Here is an 8,815-nt window from a genome sequence, read left to right on the forward strand (position 1 = left end):
TCTTCTGCTTCATACATGAGATTTTGGATTGTGGCCAGTATCACTGGGTGCTTTGATGAGAGCTGGCTGCTCTGAAAGTTGAGTCTCTGCCAGGCTCTTGGGGTTTACCTGCCATGGCATTGCCTGTGCCTCTATTGTCCTGAAGTCTGTGTGACTAGCCTTCTGATGATCTTTTAGAGAATAAAGGAGGAAAGAAAGAGGCATGACTAACGACCCCACATGGCTCCTCCACCCCTCCTGTCTCCCCTAGGATGGTCAGTTACCTGGTAACGTGTCATCTGAACAGGACTCACAGCTCTGGAGCTGGCAGCTATAGACTGGTCTAAGTCAGCAGTCAGGAAGCTTACCCAACGTGGAAAAGCAGGCATCAGAGAAGAGAGAATAAGTCTGAGCTCTCCAGAAAGATCTAAGATCATGGCACCAGACAAGTTTCCTACATTCATCCCTTTTCGACTTACATGTCCCTTCTTTGACTCCCATCCCAAGTTCTCCCCTCATACTCTCTTTGAATACCCAATAATTCTTACAATCTCATGTATCTCTTCTGCAAGCCTGTCAGCTCCAAGAGGTTAGAGGCCACATCTATCTTGTTTATCACCAAGCATAGGGCTTTGCTCTGCATGGTGGTTACATGGGTATATTTGTTTTGTACTAATTCATCAAACTCCTGGTGCAATGCCTCATGCCCAATAAATATTCATTGAATGAATGAATAGATGAAACAGAGTCTAAGGTAGTTATTCTTCGTATTCACCCCTTACATGCCTGAGTCCTCGCCTCAGAAGTCCTACCCACTGTATGCTAGTATTTGTCAACAAAACAGCTCTAGTGACAGGGAGCTCTCTACTGCCCAAGGTTGCCTGTCCATTTTCTGTGTAGTCCTGTTGGCTAGAAAGTTCTTCTTAATATTGAACTAAAATATATCTCCTTGAAGCTTCCAGTCAATATTCTTGATTTATTCTTACAGTCACGCAAATCAAGCCTTGGCCCTCTTTGTGATGACAACTCTGTAAGAGCCCATGGCATGTTATGCAACTCTAAGTAACTCCACATGACTAGGGAAACCAGAAATCCCAGATGGCGCAACACAGCCCAGGTTATTACGCCTGCAGTCCCAGAAAACTTATTAGTTATGTCCTCAGTCTCAAAAGTGTCCCAGATTGGATGATTAATTACATAGTTACTCTAATGATGCCTGGGGTATAAAGTCTGAGGGTGAGGTAGAGATGGGGGAGATGAAGGCAGAGAGAGGCAGGGGCTGATCATAAGGGGCCTTGTGGACCAAGTTCAAGAAGAACATTCAATTAACTGGGCCTTGTCTGGTACCTTCCCTTGGAGGGCATCCTCTCCAGATATGATCTAATTCACAGACAGATCAGTACATCCATTGATAGATGATTATTGCTATGGATTATCATTTATGGACGACATCAGGTAAGCGCTTTCCAAACAGCCTGGGGTGTGGCCCGGGCAATCTCTGCTGACCCTTGTTCATGTATTTTCTGTAACTGATTCTCTGCCACTAAGGCTTGGTTTTGACTTGTTTTTATAGTTGTGAGGTTGTTTCCAGAGACAACATTGAGCAATCCCCTCAGGACCTTTTGCTGTCAACCGGAGACTTTGTAAGACGTCCCCGGGGGGATGTAGCCAGGATCAGAAGCAGGCCTATAGCGATAAACAACTTGCTTTAAAGGACTGAAATGATTTGTATATTGGAGGGACTGGTAAGGATATTTGACCAAAACGAGTTTTTAATTGAGTCTAAGATGATGCAATAACAAGGCAGTGTTGAGTTAGATGTTTGACTGGGCAGCCAGTGGAAATGGTTTAAACTTTTGGAGTACATGAATTACATGAGAAGTGGATAGTAAGAGTGGGTATTTGAAATATGTCTGAATGAGTGGATTCCTTTGCAGTGCCCCCTGCAATACCTGTCCCTAAGCGGCAGGTGTTTCTTTGCACCCCAAAACTGATGTAGCAGGCCCCTCAAGCACATCCACAAGGACGAGCTTCAGGCTGCTTTTGCCCACCATGAAGCCAGTCAGCGGTGGACCCCAGGGCTTCTGGAGGCTTCCCGACCCCAGTCACTGCTCCAACAGTTGGACGCTCAGAGGGGATGTAAGGCAACTAGGAGTGGTCGTGTCACCCTGCCCTTCCCATTCCTCCTTTGTGAACCTATTGAAGTGTGGGGCTAGTTTGAGAATCTAGGTGTATTAATTTGCTAGGACTGCTGTAACAGAGGACCATAAACAGGGTAGCTTGAACAGCAGACGTTTATTGTCTCACTGTTCTGAAGACTGGAAATCTGAGATCAGGGTGTCGCAGGACCGGTTCCTTCTAAGGGCCGTGAGACAGAATCTGCCCAATGCCTCTGCCCCAGTCTGGTGGTTTGCTGGCAGTCCTTGGTGCTCTTTGACTTGTAAAAGCATAGTTCCCATCCCTGCCTTTATCTCCGCATGGCATTCTCTCTGTGTGCGTGTATGTGTCTACATCTACCCTTTTTAAAGGACACCAGTTATATTGGATTAGGGGCCCACCTCACTCTGGTGTGACCTCATCTTGACTAATTACATCTGCAATGACCCCTCTTCCAAAGAATGTCCCATTCTGAGGCACTGTACTGAGAGTTAGGACTTCAACATATGAATTGTTGGGGGACATAATTCAGCCGACAACACTCGGGTAGATAGAAATAGCCTCAGCATGAATGTAACCACTCTGTTGGTTACTGCTACCACCAACTCTATTTTGTGGGAAATGATCAGGTCAGAAAGAATCCCGTGGTTAAGGGAGAGGTACCCCAATCCTGCTCTAACAGGTTAAAGGTATAGCTCACTAGACATGGGTTAGTTTGTCTTGAGCTATGAATGTGACTTTTCCCCTGGGGCTGCTAGCTTGGTCACACATGGCAGCCTGCCGGTCAGGGCACAGGGTGGACTGTAGTTCTGGGAAGCTCCTTTTACTCTGTTTATCTCACTTTCCAAGAGTCCATCTTCTAAGCTCACACCCTTGTTCTATCCTAGAGCCAGCTGTCTTCACTCTTTGCTGAGATGAAAGCAAAAGCCTGTACCTAGTCTGCCATTTGGACTTCCAGCCATTCTCTGTACTATGCGGAGGAATTGTTTTAAAAGACAAATGTGATACGGTCAGCTCCTTGATTAAAAGGACCTCAATGGCTGCTTACTGCTCTTTCGATAAAGTTAGAAATACTGTATCCTACAGGGCCCTGAGGTCTCAGGACACTTACCGTCTCCATCTAGTTCTCAGTTGCATTTGTTTAAAAACAGTCGAATTGGCCATACTCTGTTTCATGTTAGGGGTGCTGAACACTGATGTTCACGCCATGAGTATTCATCAAGCTCTACTCTTTGATTTGTGGACTGGTCTGTACATATAGTATACTCTGATGAAAAAACAAAACTTCAAAACAATTAAGTAAGTTGCCCAAAGTTCTGGGAGTTCCTTAGTCATATTCTTCTTTATGACCTTTTAGATCACTTGACAATCACTATGCAACTGTGCATTTCTTTTCTCTCTCTTGGGAGAGAAAGATGGAATTAACAAAGAGGGGTTGATTCAGCAAGTTACATCATGGTCACAAGACAGATTATGCAAATTGCCACAAGAACACAACATGGTCCTACAATATTTTTGTGCTCTTTTTGTCCAGAAATTATGCTGGCTTGCTGTTTCCTGTTGCTAACTAAGGATGAAGAGTCATCACATGTTGCGTTTGCCTGCCATTCTACTTAAAACTGCAGCACCCATGACATCCCGCTCTATGCCCCACACTTTCTATTTCCCATACTTGGCTTTGCTTCTTTTTCCATAGCCCTTGGCACCTTCTAACTTGCCATATAGTTAGTTATTCTGTTTATTTGTCTGTCTCCTTCCACTAGAATGTAAATTGCATGACGCAGAGATCTTTTGTTTTGCTCAGTGATCCATTCCCCAACCCAGGATACTGCAACCTAACATTAAATAGTTGAATGGATGAATGAACGAGCCTGAGGTCTACATTCCCAAATGGTAACTCTCCCATTACCTGCTTGGGCCCCTGAAGGCATGTGCATTTGTACACCTGCCCTACACATCTGTCCCTACTGACCTGCCTCTCCCTCCCCTCCCCCTAATGCCGTGCTCGCTGGCCTTCCTGAGCCCACCTCTGGGCCTCGGCATATACAGTTTCCTCAGCTGGAACACTCTTCCTGCATCCCTCTGCCTGGTTAACTCCTGCTCAGCCTGCCCTCTCAGCTCACGCTGTCCTTGATCCCTCTGCCTCGGTCCATTCCCCCAAGCATGGAGCATGGAGAACAACTGCCCTTAGCTTAAAAAAAAAAAAAAAAAAAAAAACAAAAAACTGGGGAAAATTTCTTTAATTTTATAAGACATAAAATCTTTTCCATCTGCTTGCAGAGATGGACGCCCTCTCCTTCTACCCTGACCCTGAGCTCCGGATATAGCTGCTGCCCGCCCAGCTGCCCAAAGCCCAGCTCCTCTGAGTGAGTCAGTCCTGGAAACCGGTTCTGCAGGGCCAGGCAAGGAGTAACCATGGGTCAAGGTTACTAATTGGCCCCCGGGTCCTCTGTTTACACAGGACTTATATTACTCTTCATTGCATCCCATCTGCGTCAACACTGAAGGGGAGGGAGAGGGAGAAGGTGCTGGCCTCCCAGGGCATTCTGGCCACACCACGCATGCTCAGAGCAGGACCAGGGCAGACACCCTCTCCAAGCAAATAACTGTGATCGAGGGCCCCTCCTGGGACCCTGGGCACAGAGAGGTAGAGTTTCTAAACAGAGGCTTCTGGGAAGTGTAACCCAAGTAGGGCATAGAGAATTCTAGACTGAAAGAGTTGGAGAGCAGCTTCCCCTCTCTATCCAATTCTGAGCTCAGGAAATTGAGACCCAGAGAGGGTAAAGGGTGAATCCAAAGCCATACAGCATGTGAGTCTCAAAGCCAGCACGAGAACCTATAAGTTTCATCATGTTTTATGGGCCTGGGCTTCTACAGCAGGAATTCTAGGTTCGGTTTCCACTAGCTGTGGGACCAAGGCATAGAAATTGATGAGAATGGATAGAATTTAGCAACTTTTATCTGGGGATGTTCAAAATACAGATGTTTGGGCCCCACCCCTCATTCACCAGGGAATGTAGGAAAGCCCTGACATGGGGATTTGGAAACACTCCTTGGAGGTTCTGATGTGCCTGCTAGAAGGGAAGGATGGGCCGGATGACGCTTGAGTCCCTCCTAACTTGACAGATATTCAGCTGTAGATATTAACATGAGGCTTGTGTTAGCGTGCATTCCTGTTTTCAGTCCTCAGTGGGACAGTTTGGCTCCCTAGGGGGAATCCCAAAATTTTAAGAAGTTTTGGTTGTCACAATGATGGGGGTCGTTCTGCTGTCATTTGGTAATGGTGATGGATGCTAGAGACATTGCAAAGGCAGTCCCTCACAATGAAGAACTGTCCTGAGTCCTACACATTTTTTTTTTTTTAAACATCCTGCCAGAACAATCATGTAGGAGAAAAACCAGTTCATAGTCACATGGGCCAAGACCTCAATTTCACTTTCATACAAGAAAAAGTGGATTTCTTTAAAAACATGGTTTTATCGTACACTCTTCCCGGAGCACATCTACCCTGTTGAAAGTTGCAGGTAGGTTATCCTTCATTTTGTTTGGAACTTTATCAACTCTTAATCCATCATTTTGGAAGATCACATCACCCATGGTAATGCTGCTCACATAGTACTAGAGCCAACAAGACAACACCTCTGTACTGGACTGCATTTGTAGCTTTCCCGTTCAGAAAAATTGTATGTAGTTGTATAAAAATACTAATTTAGCCTTATTTCAAAATGGCAAATATAAAGGAAAAAATGACAACAGTATTAAATATTATCTTCTCTTCAATGCATACGTATCCATCGTAAGTTCACGCATCTGCTAACTTCACGTAGGATTTTCTTCTGATGGCTTTCAGTTTTAAAGTTAGGACACTATATTGCTATGTAGGTAGGTACTCACCCCTGTTTACGACATATATTTTGTAACTCCCATAAACAAGGGGTGTTGGGTTTAGTTGGTTTGGGTCTTACTGATCTACAAACACCAAAAATCTGCAGGAATATTGATAGATCTGTAGCTCTTGGGTAAGCCTTGAAAAGGCCTAGGGTGCACTCAATGGGGCAAGGGGCAAGTTGGAAAGGCTAATCAACTGTCAGGATCAGGTCCTGATGGGGATTGAACCAGACCTAGGGCAATGAGATGAGAGAGAGCTGGGCTTGCTTTAGCTGGTCACAGAGCCTAGATTGGCATCTTACCTGAACTCCATCATGCACATGGTGGAGGAGGTTAGACTAATAGCTCTTGAGTGCCTACTGTGGATCGGGCCCTGTGCTGGGTACACATACCCACCCGCCCTCACAGTCCCAGGGTAGATGCTATTAACCTTTATTTTTCAACCAAGGAAGCCCAGGCTCAGTTAAACCCACTCACCTGAGCCCACACAGTGATCTCTGGGTAGAGGCTCGTCTGGCTTCAAAGCTGTTCTGTCATTGCAGGCCCAGCTGGTTTCCTTCTGCCCAAGGAAGTTTGTATTTATTTGTTTTTTTGATAAGCAGTCACTCTCTGGTTTTGATGCTTTGCTAGGAGTGATTGTGTAGCCTGGTTAGCAACAGGGGGCTTCCTCAGGAAAGGTGGGCTTCCTTGGGAAATAACTTGTTTCTCAGGATCTGGCCTGGCCACTCTGACTTTTGGCTGAATTGGCACCTGGCACATGTAGCTCAGTGATCCACCGGACCTTGCTCTTTATCCCAGTGTGGCAACCTCTGGGAACATGCTCCCTGCCCTGGGCGGCTGTTAGCACCCTTTTCCCCAGTGGCCGGTTCTGTCATGATCTTCCCAGCCTGCTGCTGTTGGGTGGTTTCCTGCCCCTCCTTGGGCAGGGCGTTTTAGGCTCCATGACCAGATGTCCTGCAGGGGGCTTTCCTGTGGGCCATTCCTTCCCAGGGGTGGTTTAGAAGCTGCAGCTGCCCCGAGATCTTCCCGCAGCCCTGTCCTAAGCTGAGCTTCCATAGAAAGTCCCAGTTGGGTGGGTTGGGGGTGGTGGTGTCAGGGTCAGGATTGGAGGCATGATAGCACGTTCATGCTTTTTAGAGTGGGGACTGTGTGCTTGTGTCTAGAGGGAGGGGTGTCACTGACTTGGCCATGGCTAGCTGCCATTGTAAGCAGAACCAGATTTGCCAGCATGGATTATTTTAAAAGAAGCCACATGGGGAAGAAAGTCCAGACTGTCTTCCTCCACATTCTGCCCCCTGCCATCCCCAGCCCTCTGTCATCAGCAGGTATTTCAGTTCTCCCTCGTCCCCCATAGGCCTTTCTAATCCCTCCCAATCTTCTTTTTTTATGCTGGAAGGCACCATGATGGCGCCAAAGGCCAATTTGGGGAGCATTAGTTCTCCTCTTCACCCTCATACATTTCATCAACCTCCTTAAACCGTCCCAAACAAATGCACAATCTTAAAAAAAACGCCGTGCTTTCTCTGCAAGCAGGGTGTTGAGGGAATTGCTTCTCAAGTTTTATTGCGCATATATCTCACCTGCGGATCTTGTTAAAATGTAGATCGAGATTTGGTAGGTCTGGAGTGGGGCTCCAGGAAACTGCATTTCTAATCATCTCCCAGGTGATGCCAGGGCCGCTCACTGGGAGACCACGCCGCGAGTATGGGAGCCCCAGCACCCCACCTCTGCCTCCCACCAGCCATCTGAGCCCCTCCTTTGTAGAACTTCTGAAGCCTCTACTGTGTGAGCATCTGGGGGGAGAGGGGAAAGAGGTGGACGTTTGTCCCCTCCTTAGCCATCACTCCTGCTTTGGCACATCTCTTTTCTCTCTGAACTGTAATTCTCTCTCATTTATATCCCCTTTGCTCTCTGCTCTCTTGCTTTCTCCCGAGGGCTCACCAATAGAGCACTAGGACATGTGAGTCCGATAGTCAGTGGGGACTTTGCTCCATTTTGTGATTCCCCCTGTGAAGGCTGAAGTTTTCTTTCTTAATCCTCATGCATCTTTTATCTCTGGTCATTTTCTATTTGATGCTTCTCTTGTCATCCCTGATGTTAAGCTGCAGTCAGAGGGAGTGTGGGGACAGGAACAGTGTGCTGGAAGTCTCGGCCCCTGTCCCCCTCCCCGCACACACCCTCATCCAGGGCCCTTGGGCTCTGCCAGGAACTGCCAGGAGTCATGTTCCTTTCCCCGCTTTGGTTTCTTCATGCACGTATTATGGGGTTGAACTGCAAATAGTTGAAGGCCCCTCTAGCTCTAACGTTCTTTGATTCCAATTCATTAACAAACATATCTTAGGTCCTTCCTACAAAATCTGAAGATTTCACTTCCCATCCAAACTCTACTCCATTCTTCTGTGTGTCTTTGGGATGATCATTTACCTTCTCTGGGCCTTAATGTCCTTGTTGACAAGTTGAGAGATGACGAGAGTCACCTGAGCTGGGCAAGTTAAGACATAAATACGGCCTTTGATGTAAAGTTGCCTTAGCGTAGTTCTTGGCAAAGTAAGTATCTTAGCTTAGGCTACTATAGCATAATACCACATACTGAGTGGCCATAGACATTTATTTATCACAGTTCTGCAGGCTGGGAAGTCCAAGGTCAAGGTGCTAGCAAATTTGGGTTTTGGTGAGGTCCTCTTCCTGGCTTGCAAATGGCTACCATTTCACTGTGTGCCTGCATGACCTCTTCTTTGTGTATGGAGAGAGAGAGAGAGAGAGAGAGAGAGAGAGAGAGAGAGAGAGAGAG

The 8,815-nt window shown here is 46.7% G+C and overlaps 1 protein-coding gene across 4 annotated transcripts in view; it reads left to right on the forward strand.

Moving 5' to 3' along the window:
• The window catches only part of SGPL1 (sphingosine-1-phosphate lyase 1), a 103,524-nt gene that overhangs the window by 39,349 nt on the left and 55,360 nt on the right, over positions 1 to 8,815 (forward strand). For 2 of the 4 annotated variants that reach the window (XM_029200997.1, XM_029200998.1), the window contains 2 exons: positions 3,941 to 4,029; positions 4,417 to 4,502. The exons of 1 other annotated variant lie outside the window; for it this stretch is intronic. The gene's annotated coding sequence lies outside the window, so the exon portion shown is untranslated. Of the gene's footprint in view, positions 1 to 1,301; positions 1,435 to 3,940; positions 4,030 to 4,416; positions 4,503 to 8,815 lie in introns of those variants that run through there. One more of the 4 variants, XM_029201000.1, reaches the window with a different exon arrangement.

The sequence above is a fragment of the Monodon monoceros genome, unplaced genomic scaffold (genome assembly GCF_005190385.1).
Source record: "Monodon monoceros isolate NGI ecotype Baffin Bay Population unplaced genomic scaffold, NGI_Narwhal_1 Super_Scaffold_4, whole genome shotgun sequence".
In the NCBI taxonomy this organism is placed as follows: domain Eukaryota; kingdom Metazoa; phylum Chordata; class Mammalia; order Artiodactyla; family Monodontidae; genus Monodon; species Monodon monoceros.